The sequence below is a fragment of the Eschrichtius robustus genome, chromosome 3, assembly GCF_028021215.1.
Source record: "Eschrichtius robustus isolate mEscRob2 chromosome 3, mEscRob2.pri, whole genome shotgun sequence".
Taxonomy (NCBI): domain Eukaryota; kingdom Metazoa; phylum Chordata; class Mammalia; order Artiodactyla; family Eschrichtiidae; genus Eschrichtius; species Eschrichtius robustus.
The window spans coordinates 143,158,664-143,172,585 of NC_090826.1; the positions used below are offsets into that span (position 1 = coordinate 143,158,664).

General features: G+C 41.6%; 1 protein-coding gene across 3 annotated transcripts in view; it reads left to right on the forward strand.

Moving 5' to 3' along the window:
• The window catches only part of C3H1orf21 (chromosome 3 C1orf21 homolog), a 234,502-nt gene that overhangs the window by 23,592 nt on the left and 196,988 nt on the right, over positions 1 to 13,922 (forward strand). The window contains exon 1 of one of the 3 annotated variants that reach the window (XM_068541393.1): positions 2,736 to 2,755. The exons of the other annotated variants lie outside the window; for them this stretch is intronic. The gene's annotated coding sequence lies outside the window, so the exon portion shown is untranslated. Of the gene's footprint in view, positions 1 to 2,735; positions 2,756 to 13,922 lie in introns of those variants that run through there. 3 annotated transcript variants of the gene reach the window in all.

Below are 13,922 nucleotides of genomic sequence, written 5' to 3' on the forward strand. Positions count from 1 at the left end.
CCCCATTAATGCGTCATGAAATCAATTTAGTAGATTTTGAAAAGCCTTTAAAAATGAAATAGAAGAGTGGAGAAATTATCAGAGGCATCGTAGAACAAAGATAAATAAAATTAGAAAGCCATTATGTACATTTTTGGGTGTTTGTTACAGCAGCACCCTATTTCCAGGAACCTAGAAAACTATTAAACCTACTCTCTGCCAATTGATTTGAATGTGCAAATAGATTTGGAATTCACCTTATTCCTGGAGGACTAATTATTTCAAGAAGGTGAATTTATCTGGAATAGGGGTTTTAATATTGACAATACCACCCGACCTGCCCTAGGATAGGAGTGTTGATCTCACCATTGCAGGGGAAACTTCCTCAGTATCATAACGTAGAGTAAGTAGATCCTTCCTGAGTCTTCTCCTCATGAATATAATAAGAAGCCCTGCTCCCTTTCATTTATTGAAAACAACTTGGATAACATGGAAATAATAGTCCCAGGCCAAAAATAATGCCAGGGACAGACTCACAGCAGCAAAATCATCTTCCTAAAGAGAGGATTTACTGAAAGGAGCTCTAGATGGTTACTCCCGGAAAACTGAACATCTCTCTCTTTGGTAGTATTTGCTCAATAAGTATCTTTTGGGTGAATGCTTTCTAGAGCCACTTCAATTCTAAGATGCTAAATAAGACTTTTCTTTATTCATTCAATCCACTTGTTCCTTGAAGGAATCATATACTTTAATATTTTTTTTCTGTCAGTGAATGATTTTAACTTATGAGAATGATAGTGGGGAAAAAAATAAAGTTTTGGGAAAATAATCAAAATGTTAAATTTGGAGGCAGTTGGCAGGAATTAATCATTTAATTTAACTTATTATATATACTCATATATGTGTGTCCAAATGGGAAACACTGTCTTCAAAGTAGCTTTGGTGATTTTGTACTAATTCCAAAGATCTTGCCACTGCTTAAAAACAAGAATATCTATCAACTAACACTATTTGAACTCGTTTTATTTTTATTTTTTGTATTTGCCTTCAGAGTCTAGTTGTGATCCTCAAAAGAAAACCAGTTTTATTACTTTTATGGTCACACCTCATTTTTATGAAAAACAGTATTACTCAACATGATTACCTACCTTATTTGACAAGCGTGGCTTGGAATGCCTGTTGATTGCGTCCCAAAGACATCTTCAGAGAATGACAGTGCACTGTCACTGAGCTATTGAAATGGGAGTTCAGAAAGAGGAGTTTCAAACATATTTGAGCAACCCTCTTCATCATGTCACTGGAAGAAATACTAGTTTCTAAAGGTGACTACTCCAAAAGGCTGATAATCTTAAATGTAACATTTTTGAAGCATTTGTTTTAAAACAAAACTTGGTCACGCTTACTCCATTTTGATGGACAAGTTGCCAATGATGGGTCCAAAAAGACCCAAGGAATGGTTGGAATTTAGGCCAGTTTCACCAGTGACAGGAACCTGAATAGGCCTTGTCTATGATTCCTCCAAGGAACGAATGATTGATGAATGAAAGTCACCTTTTTCTTTTGCTGGTGAATGCCCATATTCCGGTTCATCTGTACTCTACCTGCATGTTTGTGGCTCAGCTAAAAGAGTGGTGCTTGAACAGTAAGAGGGAAGGGTGACTGCCTAGGCAAGGCAGGGCTTGCTACAAACTAGGTGGATTACTGTCAAAGCCCTTTCCAGTGAAAAGAGAAGTTGCATATAAAGAATATGGCCTTTGCTAGCATAAGAAAAAACAGCCAAAATTTTGAGCTGCTTCCATAGCGACAATGCTATTTTTCAAGTACAGTTAGAGCCTAAGTACACCCCTCCCCCAAAGACATCCATGCGTCAAGACAGCTCTCAGAGTAGTTGTGGAATACTTGTGAAGGCTTTTAATTAAAAATTTTTTTCCTAGGGAAGGCGTGTTTATTTTACATTACTAATAAAGTAAAAATGTCTGCAAATAAGAGACCTCAAAAATTAATTAAGACTTAAGGATTGCCATCTTGATTAAAACAGTTTAAGCAGGCATTTTAAATTTGGGATTTTTAACAGTTACCACTAAAGGAATTCTTGGCATTTATATGTGTAACCTAATTTTAGACATTTGAGCTCACAATTTGGAATTATCAAGTAAAAGAAAAACTTCAGTTATCCATAGGATACGTTGAAGTTTCAGACATTTCATGTGGATGAGGCAATTTCCAACATCAGCATCTGCTAGATCCTCCTTTTACTTCTGTCCCTAGTCACTGAGGTTGCCACCTCCCATCTAGGAAAGGTGAAAGCAGATGTTTTCTTACGGAATGTCTGAGAAACCACCAGGCGAATTTGTGTAGAAGGTCTAATGAACTGTGTTGGAATAAGGCCAGGTCTGGCTGGGGACGAAACTTTGTCATGCTCTGTGTGTGGGAGTCAGCAGAACCCTCGGCTGGTCTTTCTCCCCGTTCCTCCCAGTGTCTGTAGTTCAGGAGTTGTTTAAGGTGGTGACAGTAGCTTGGGGAGGACATTCCGGCCTTGCCTAACCACATAGCCTACGCTGAGCCATAGAAGTGGGTTTGGACTGTTTCCTCCTCTGCCTGCAAAGAAGCTGACCCTAACAGAAACTTTTGCTTATGGACCCTGTCTCCTTTGTGGCTTGGTGGCAACTAAGACTTTGGTCCACCACTGAGATGATTCAGAGAAAAGAGCCTCCGTTAGAGTTACTCTATTTCTGCCACAGTCTGGGGGCTGCTGGACTTAGCTGTCTGAGTTGACGTAAGTTTTGCTCTGTTGGGCTTGGGTAATGGCTCTCAAACGACTCCTACCAACCTCAGAAATGGTGATCAGGAGATAATTGAATTTACAGAGTGCTTTTCTTTTGTAAATTCATTCATTCTGCAGATGGATTTTTGTCATCTTGTTTCAAAATCTGCAGACAGTACATAGGCTGGGTGGCTTCACGCCAGTTAGTTGAGGCTTAGTGAAGGGGTCAGTTCATCCTGGTCACACAACAAGTCTTCAGGGAGACCAATGCTGAAGTTAGTAGGTCATGCCATCTCCCTTTCTTTTTCTGTTACTGTGGGTTTGATTGTAACAGTAACAGAATGATTTCATAGGAGTGACTGTTTTACTATAAAAGTACAGTTTCTTTCACAAAATTTTATTGCATTTTTTTTTTAGTCCAGGTTTTCTCTGTATAATTAACTGCACTCTGGATTCTTTCTATAACACGTCCATGGGGTCTCTCTGTTATCTGGTGCTATCGAAGAAGTGAATCCATCTTAAAACGAAGGAGGGAGAATGGGGTGTCAGACTGTCCTGGGTCTGTAGAAAGGCCAGCAGAGGCACTCATAGCAACATGGTCTTCGGTTACTTAATCTTTCTGAGCCTGAATTTCCTTAGGCTCTTTAAGACAATAGGGAGGAACGGAATGTCTTTCTAACTGGCTTTTGGTGAAGATTAAATGAGAAAAATACATGTAAAAAAAGGTATCAGGCCCATGGCAAATTCTCAATACATGGTGCAACTAATCCAGTGTTTTTTGACTGTAGTAACTCAGTCTCATGGGTTGGTTTCTGTGGGGAAATAACTGGTTACCAGCTTACCAAGCAGGAAGTACTGGATACTTCATGGAATCGTAAGAAGAGCAATAAAGGATCTTATTCATTCATTCTGCAAATATTTATTGAAGACCTACTACATACTAGGCTCATGAGATACATCACTGAACAACACAGGTAAATCCCTGCCCTCGAGTGTTTACTCCAGCTGGGGGAAACAGACAATAAATAAGAAACAGTAAATAAGTCAATTGTGTCATTTGTTGGAAAGTAATGTACCATGGGGGGAAAAAAAAAAGAGCTTAAAGGCCCTGTGATTTTATAAGTTATTTATTTATTTATTTTTGGCTGCATGGGGTCTTCGTTGCTGCACATGGGCTTTCTCTAGTTGCGGCGAGCGGGGGCTACTCTTCGTTGCGGTGCGCGGGCTTCTCATTGCGGTGGCTTCTCTTGTTGCGGAGCACAGGCTCTAGGTGCGCGGGCTTTAGTAGTTGTGGCACGTGGGCTCAGTTGTTGTGGCTCGAGGGCTCTAGAGCACAGGCTCAGTAGTTGTGGCGCACGGGCTTAGTTGCTCCGCGGCATGTGGGATCTTTCCGGACCACGGCTTGAACCTGTGTCCCCTGCATTGGCAGGTGGATTCTTAACCACTATGCCACCAGGGAAGCCCAGCCATGTGATTTTAAATGAATCTAATTGGAAGGGATACATTTAATCAAATACCTGAAGGTGACAGGGTTAGCCATGCAGATATTTGGGGGAAGAGCATTCCAGGTGGCGGGGGTGTGGACAGTCAGTGCAGAGAGAGACCAGTGTGTCTGGAGCAGGTAGCAAAGGGAAGAGCAGGAGGTGAGGGCACGGGGCCAGAGTATGTAGTGGCCTGGAGGCCATGGTAGGGCTTTGGTTTTACTCTGATAGGGAAGGTGAAGGGAGAGTTTTGAGGACAGGCCTGACAGTATCTGACTTAGGTTTAATGGGATCACTCTGGGTGCTGCTCAGAGAGCAGTGGAGATGAAGAACATAGATCTTGGGGGTCACCTTTAACCCCTTCATGTTGGAATAGAATTTGGACTCAGCCTTTGAATCTGGGTCTGCTGCTGCACCACCATGGGTGTCAGAGATCCCCAAGGGAAGGAAATCTTCCAAATATCCTGTTACTGCCTGAGAACCAGGCTTTAGGCTGTGCAAGAAGGGGAGGAAAATGCTGATTCCATTGTTTTACTAACAATGTATCTTTGGGGGATAGAAAGCTGAGGCATTTTTGTAGCCTAAAATTACTTTTGGGGTGTTTGTCCACAGAGCTTTGGGTTTATAGCTTGGATACTTCAAATAAGAGATGAGATTTCATTAGGTTGGCTGTGACATTTTATTAGACTTAAATTCTCTAGCTCTGGTTAGCTGTGAAGTTAGCTGTCAAGAAGTTGGGGAACCAAAATACTTCATTGGTGTTAAAAAGGGAGGTTTGTGATATCGTTTTTACCTAAAGACAGCAAGCATGGCTGCGGTATCTAATTTTAGACTGTTAGGAGGAAAAAATAACTTAGTTTGGTAGACTTGCCTTCCTGTTAGGCCTTTTTATTTTTAACCTTGGTCAATATTCCATCCCCCCAGTCTTTCTCCTTTGGAGAGCCCTCAATATGTCTTATTTTGCATCAAAATGCACTTTTATCCTCCCTTTTGCTTAAACTGAAGTTGTTAAAAAGAAGCTAATGCCTTAAAAAAAAAACACCCCAAGGCCAAAAAAAAAAAATTCTCCTTCAATTTTAATTTTCTAAGTATTTTTAAGCCCATGATTTTTTTTTTTTAAATAAGGAGAACTGTAATAAATAGAGATTAATCAATGCTGAGAGGCCAAGTTAATTCTTTGAAAGAGGGCTGCTTATCTAATTTTGGATCTTCTTGAACTTTCTACTTCTGTTATTTTGACTATATTGTGACCACAAATCTGCCTACTCCTTCTATAATTAGACTGAAAGAGGGAAAAGAGATGAAATTCATATTTGTCCATTTCATCCATTAACTACACAGTTTCACCATTTTTTGTTGCACTTTCCCTCTGACCTGCTATTATACTTTGGTTTCATTGCATTCTTGAGGTGTTTGATCAAAAGTTGGCCGTGAGAAAAATAAAATTTCTTCAGTCTTTAAAATAAAACAATATTTGACATAGGCTGTCATTAGGAAATTTTTATTAGGCTTCTGATAATTTTTAATATAAAATTCCTTCCTGCTTTTTTCCACCCCAGCTTACAAGGAAGCCAAGAAAGCAAATGTGACAATTTCAGATAAATGTGTATTTGAGAGAAGTTTCTTTAGTTTCAAGTTCTCCTTGTCCATTTTTTAAACTATTTAGATGGAGTCACAGTTTTAAATAATAAATCACAGTTTACTTCCCCCATCAGTGAGATATTCATGATGAGTTAGGATGATTAGGGAATATTGTTTACAGTGGAGCTGTCTGCAGTTTGGGGGTAGTTTCTAAATTCAGCTCTGGAATGGTAATTAGTATAACAAATATCTCTGAACTGGAGCTGAGAACATTATCTGTGGGGCTTTATAAAGTACCTGCTCCATGAATGTGAGGCATTCTGGAAGCCTTGAAGATTTCTGTTCATATGCATACATGTGTGTGCATACTTGTGTAGATGAAAGTGTATAAATACAACCGCATACACAAGACTAACCCTGACCAGAGAGTTATCAACCAAGTGCGTGAGAAGGAGATCAGGGGCACATTCATCGAAGAAGTCTAATATGATGGCTTTGTGTGTTGGCTGATGGATAGGATTTCAGTGGGTCAGGGTTGTTGGAGAAGGAACATCAGGCAGAGAAAAGAATGAGCAGTAGTGCAGCAATAAGGCATTGTGGAATGTTGGCTGTCCCCAGAGCTGATCGCACCCTTCCCTGCTCTTATCCCTTCATTTGCCTTTCAAAGCCCAGCTCAAGCATCACCTTGTCTTAGGTGCATTCTGGAGGAAGGCTTTGTGTGAAATGGATATGAGTACTGGCATCAGACATTTACGTGCAATGCTCTTGGTCAGTTATGTAATAATAAGTGAAATTTATGTAACACTATATACCAGGAGGCATTTTTAGTGCCTTGCATAGGTTTAGTCTTTAAACACTACAGCATCCCTCTGAGATAGGAACTACTATTCTTCCCATTTTACAGATGGGGGAACTAAGGGGCAAAAAGCGTGAATAACTTGCTCAAGGGCACAGAGCTAGAAAGTAACAGTACTGAGGGTAGAACAATGGCACTTGGACACCAGAAACTATTGTCTCAACACTAAATGCACTGTAACGTTGCTGGGCCACAACTTACATTTATTTGTAAAGCCTTGTGATATGATTTTCAGCACACTTGTTTAGCATGCAGTGGATGCTTGTTAATTGGAAATCATTGCTATAATTAGTATTTCCTGTCTTCCCAATTTGATTGAAATGTTTTTCTTTTTGTGCATACCTCTCTGATAGCATTATTGCACTGCGCCATAATTGTTGATTTGTCTGTTTCACACATTGAACTGTAAGCTTCTTGAGGGCAGGACCTCTACGTAGAGAACCTGTCCCTTATGGCTCAGTAAATGCTTGTTGAATGAGTAAATGGATAACATGTTTGGGCTGTCATGGATGGTCTTGCTGCCCAGAAAGCAGCACTGTAGAGTGGTTCCTATCCAGGAATTTAGGGCATGCAGTACCAGGTTTGAATCTAGCCCCTGCCATGTATTTGCTTTGTGTCTTGTGCAAATTATTTATCTTCCCTTCAGTCTCCACTTCCCTGTTTATTTAATGGGGCCAATGGAGTTGTTATCAAGATCCAGGGAAGATATTGCATATCTTGAATTTAACAGAATTCCTGGTTTCAGATGAATAATTCCTATTTTACTATTATTGAATAACTGCTGAAAGGCAGGTTCTGTGCTATTTGGTTGGAGTACAGAGGTAAAGATTCCTCCCCCATGCAGGGGCTTCACAGCCTCATAGAAGAGAACTGTCACCAAATGCATTATAATTGTGTGCAATAGTATACAACAATGACACGATTCCGATAAACTGGGGGGGAAAGGTGAAGAGTGGTCATTTTCTTGATGGAGGATATATCCAAGTTGGGTTTTGAAAAAGGAGTAGAAGTCCTTAAGGCAAAGTCAAACGAAGCCCTCAGATATCAGGATTGTGGACCTAATTGAATAGGCAATGGGGAGCCAGTAAATTTTTTGAGTAGGAGGGTGACATCAACAGAACTGTCTTTTAGGAAGATTAATCTGACAAAAATATGTAGGATGAGTTAGTGGGGAGAAAAGTGAGGAAGTAAATATCACATAGACCATCAGTGGAACCTCCTACACGGGATAGAAATCTATCCTGCAGCACCCCTTACAGATAGATGGTCATCCAGCTCTGCTGGAACACACCCAGCAAGGGGAAGTTCACTGCCTCTTAAGGCAGCTCCTTCTTTCCTCTTTCATCCCCTCCTTCCTTCCGTTCCTCCCATCCATCCACCCACCTATTCACCCAATTATTCACCTACCCATCCATCCATCTATCCACCCACCTATTCACTCATCTACCCACCCATCCACCCACCCACCTACTCTCCCATCTACCCATCCATCCATCCTTTCTTAAGGGTTTCCTTTGTGTCTTTTACTGGGCTAGGTGACGAGAGTGCAAGGTGAATACAATATTGTTCTGCCGTTGAGGATCTCCAGTCTTGAATGATCACATGTCCGTTATTGAATAATCACATGTCCGTTATTGAATAATTTTTTTTGTTGGAAAGTTCCTTTCTCCTTAGCCTAAGCCAAAAGCTGCTTCCTTTTGAGCCTCTCTCCTACTGGTCCTACTTTTCTCATTATTTCTTCTAAAATACACTAAGTGTGCTCTTCCTTTATGTGACTGCTTTTATTATTTTAAAAACTGTATCGTGCAGCTTCTTAATTCTCTCTTCTTTTGGAAAATATACTTCCTTTAAAAGGTCCTCATAAGGCAGGATTTATAAAATTTAAGGAGTTTTGGACATGAATGGGACTTTAGAAGTCAACTAGAATTTATATCTTAACCTTCATCATTTTACAGGTAAGATCTGAGTCACAGGTAAGTTGTGACTTGCCTAAGATCACAGAGCTAGGTAGTGGCTAAACTGGGACAAGAACTCAGGCTTTAGGTGTCCGTACTTGCAAGGGTAGTGCTCTCTCAAACCTTCTCTGCTGATAACCCTTCCCAAACATTCTATAAATTTTCACTATCTCTCACAGAATGTGGAACCAGAAGTTGAGTGTGGTGTCTCAAATGTGCTCTGACCTTGGGAGAGAGCTGTAATGAGAGTTAATAAAGCCCAACATTAACAGAATGTGCCAGGCTTTGTGCCAGCCTCATTACCTGCATTTTCCCATTCAGTGTCCCAATAATCCTTACAGGATGGGTTTAGTACTCCAATTTGAAGATGGAGGAACTGCACTTAAGAGGGAAGTAATTTCCAGTCCATGACCATACAGCTAGTAAGTGCAAGTGCTGGAAATCAAACTGAGGGCTCTCTGACTTCACGGTCATAGAAAGGCCATTACTTACCATAATTTCTTAATTATATATGATCTTAAAGAAGCTTGCACTGGCTGAAGCGTAGTATTTGTGAGCATGTGTTGCGCTTGTGGTCACCTTGCGTTTCTGAAATTTTATAAAAATTTATTGTGGTCTTTATTTTTCTTTCTGTTAAATGTTGCATTGTTGGTCTTATCTGGTCTCATTGGTTAAGAGTGGAACAAGGCTCGTGCATGGGGCCCGAACACTTGGCTGTGACTGCCGGCTCTCTCCCATGTGGTTGGGTCAGTGGAGCGTCAGTATTCTCAGATGTCAATGTCATCCTACTGACCTCGGTGTGGATGTGAGATCAAATTAGACAATATATGTGGAAGGGCATTGTAAACCGGCAAGTTAATGCTAATCCTGATCTTTTAAAATGTGGATTGGGGCCTGCCTTGCCCCTGGGCTCTAGCAAACTTGCTCCTCTCTGTTCTTGCAGGTTTTTCCTGCTCCCAGGAATACCTCCCTCCCTGCCCTCCTCCAACCCCTCAAAATGTTCCTCAGCCCTGAAGGCCAAAGTCAAAGGCAAATTTTGGGAAAAAACTTCCCTTACTTCCCTGCCAGAATTAACTTTTTCTTGCCAGTGTGTGTTCATACAACTTTTTCTTTTTCCTTTCTTTCTTTCTTTTTTTTTTCTGACCGCACTGTGTGGCATGTGAGAATCTTAGTTCCCTGACCAGGGATTGAACCTGTGACCCCTGCAGTGGAAGCGTGGAGTCTTAACCACTGGACCACCGGGGAAGTCCCCATACAACTTCGTTTATAGCATCATTATAGCCCTCATCTCAGTTGGCCTTGTATTAATATTTGTTTTGCTCAGATATCCCTACTAGCCTCCTGAGAGCTCCTTGAGAATGGAGACCTTATAGTTTTCATCTTTATGAACCTTCTCTTTCCCTGAGCCTACAAGAGAGTCAAATAGTAGTTCATAACCATTCCTCCTAGATTTATGTACTAACAGCTTTGCTAGTTTCCCTTCTGACCTTATTCCCATCAAGATAAAGATGTTGGAAAGGATGGACGGAGTGGAGCTAAGGAGATATTGTGGCCCTGTGTGGAAGATCTTCCTTCAAGTTGTTACCCAAGCTTGAATGAACTCTTGGGTTATTGTTATATAATGGTGATTCCTCAGAACAGTGCTCTTGTCAGTTTGTCTGTCCTTTCAAAACTGGCCAGGATTACTGCAGGAGCCTCTTAGCTGGTCTTCTTCCAACTTTCCCCTCCAGTTTATTCTGCACACACAGCCAGAGTGGTCTTTTAAAAAAGCCTGTCTGATCATGTCGCTCTCCTGCTGTAAGCCCTTCAGTGACATGCCTCTTTGCTCTCTGGGCAGGAATCTTCAATGGGACCTGCCTGCCCCTCACGCTTGGCCCTGTCTCCTTACTGGGGTGCACTCTTCCTTATTCCAACCCCACAGGCCTCTTTTTCAGTTCTCTGAAAGCACCCTGCATCTTCCTACCTTGGGGATTTTATGGGGGATAGAGGGAAAGGGCTCTTTTTTTCTTCTAGAAATGTTCCTCCCCCTATCTTTTAATTTGCTAGTTCCTATCTTGATTCTTAGCTTAAATGTCATTCCTCAGAGAAGTGCACCCTCACGAAGCATCTGGTACTTTCCCTTAGTAACTCTGATAATTATTTGTATAATTATTTGCTTTATGCCTGTCCCTCCCACAAGACTCTTAAGTTCCCTGAGGGCAGGGACCATGTGTGTCTTGTTAAGCAAGGCACACTGGGTACTTAGCACAATGCCTGACACACTGCAGACGCTCAATAGATCATGGCTCTGTAAACAGAAGTACGGATTCATTCACTGGACTGATACTTCTCCGGATTCTCCCGTGTGCAGGGGCCTTGGATCCATCGACTCACAGACCACTTAGGGGATTCAACCAGGTAAACAAGCCACAGGAAGATGTCACCTTTGCTCACAGAGTGAGTGTACAGACCTCTGAGAGTGGAGAGGGTGGGGTTTCCAGGTCTGCGGTGGGGCTGGCGAAGGTGTCTTGAGAAGGTTACGTTTGAGCTGAATCCAGCCCACATTTTGCCATTTTCAACTCCAGGTATCAGACTACCACGTACCTTGCCTATATCTTGACACCTTAAGTGGACCAGACTTTTCTTGCTCACCAAGAACTCTGTCAAACACTGTATATAAAGTTAACTTGATGTGATACTCTTAGTGAATTATTAGTGTGTAGTGTTTGCAAAAATCTGCTAAAACTCCTTTATGGCTTGGACAGAAATCTTTCTACTGGTTTAGTTTCCTGGATCCACCCTATTTGGAAAAAAATAAAAATCAAAAAAACTCTGATTATCTCCTTTCCTTAGTCTTTGGGGATCCCCAAAGATTTCTCTAGAGAGGCTCTGAGGTCAGGATCTCCTATGTGCCCTGGATTGCTTTTTTTTTTTTTTTTTTTTTTAAAGTTATTTGGCCTTTCATTTCTCACCAGCAGGCCCAGGGAGTTAGTTGGGGGAAAGGAACCCTGGAGTGGAGTCTGAAGGCAGGAATACTCTTCAGTTGGGCCATCTTGAACAAGTTATTTAACCTTTCTTGGCTTTGGCTTCCCATTTTTTAAATGAGGGTGTTGAAATGAATGAACTTGGTGTCTCCCTCTGGCTCCTGGCGTTTGGAAGCTTTCCTTTCTGATATAGTGATCCTCCAGTTCCAAAATAATAGGCACAATAGCTCTGCCTTCAGTTTGGGAAGTGTGCATCTTACCTTTTCTATCTTTCCCATCATCTTTGCTTGGAAAAATTTCTTTGGTTGTCTTTCTTTTCTCCCCGCCTCCCCACAGACTTCGCTCATTTCGGGCATGGCCATCCTAACATTTTTACAGGTTTGAATCACTCTTGGGCAATGACCCTTTGTCCGCTTGACTCCAGGACTGGAGCAATCAATGACGTATCTAAAACAGGACCAGGTTTTCCAAGTTTACATCCTGGCTCAGCGTGTGACCTCTGGCAAGGTACTTAGCCTCCTCTAGGTCCCAGTTTCCTAGGCTGTACAGTGAAGCTGACCGTAGGTGCCACCCACTTCAGCGGGTGTTGCGAGGTGTCAGTACCCTCCCTGAACACAGTACTTTACACGTGGGGAGCACTCCTTAAGAGCCATTTTTAATATTTGTGCCTCTTTTTGTGCTTCAACCATTAGAACTTTTCCCAGCAAACTTACACTGAATTCTTTAGCTGTCCCATAATGGCACCTCACTGTAGAAGACTGTATAAAACTCTACAGGTAAACAAATTTGCTGCATGAAGCAGCATTTAAAATCAGGGCATTACTGCAACGAGCAGCTTTGAGGAGGAAGAGGATAGGAGGCAAGGAGGGACCAGGAGAAATGCTTCTTTTTCCAAACGTTGTGGGACCTGCTCTACGTGCTCTACCAGGTAATTTACATTAGAATAGCTTCAGGTGGGAGGGAGGAAGGAACATGGACAGGGCTGGTCATACTTCACAGTGTATCATAATTCATAATATGTACCCATATCTTATATTAAATATCCTTTATATTTAACTGTGTGAGCATTTGATTATTGACTTAAAGTAATATTTTGTAGACATTTAAGCAAACATTTGCTAATTTTGGTAGTTCTAATTTCCTTTTGTGTTCTGGAGTCAATTTTTTTCCGCCTCGTTGCAGATGTTTCTGTAGTTCGGTGAGAGCCTATGGGCCACTTACCTGTGCTTGTGGGGGATAAGGTGGTCCTAGAGAGGGCAAGCAGCTGGCTCTGAGCAGACACTGGGCTGAGATCAGGTTGCCTTCCTGAAAACCCACATGCAGGGAGTGATGACATCTTCGCACCATTATTGGGGGACATTACAAACAAAGGAATTTGGTTAGGAAGATGAACTTGGGGCAGGAGCTGTGGTCATCCTACCTTCTTCCATCACCCTGCCCTCAGGCTTCCCAACGTGTTGCTTTTCACCACCTCACTCTCTCTCCCAACCAACACACATTTGGTCTCGGTGACTCAAGACCATACACACCATCACCCATTCATTCATCAGACATTCATTGAGTGCCCACCAAGTGCCAAACTCTTGGATTACACAGATGAATTCAATACCCGTCCTGTCCTCAAGGAGCTCACAGTCAAGTTCTCCTCTGCTTATATCACCAGTTGTGAAAAGGGACCTTAACAAGTTGCTGACATTGGGAAAATAAATAAATTCTGGGAGTGGAGAGGCACCGGAATCTTCTTGGCTCTCCTGTGGTTAAATGTGGTGCCCACATCGCTCTCCTCACTCCCACGTTGGTAATTGGTTGTAGGAAAGTTCCTTGCGCTTGGGAATGACATAATTTTTTTCTTTAAAAAAAAAAAAAAAAAAAGAATCTATGCAAGTCTCCAATTCTAAAATTCTGCAATTGTATGATTCTAACTTAAATTAGGAAAGCAGGCAGACAGTTTCTGAACGTGTTGCCATGGATGTTGTGTTGAGATGTCTGCTTAGTCACATTTGGTGCCATCTGGCATGAAAGAGTGACTGGATTTTGGTCTGAGGGCAACTCAAGGTACTTAGAGGGATCTGCTGTCCTTCCAATATTCAGTTGAAATGTCCTAGCACCTTAGCAGACCACCTGCCAGATAAAATACAGTATATTAAAAAATATGAATAATTTTTTTTGTGTAAGTATATCCCATGTGGAATACTTCGGGACGTACTTACACTAAAAAATGATCAGTTGTTTATCTGAAATGCAAATTTAACTGGTGATTTTTTTTTTTTCGGCCTAAATCTGGCAGCCCTGGCAGCATCCACCTGTAATCTGTGATCTTGAGAACATTTCGGTACAGGTAAT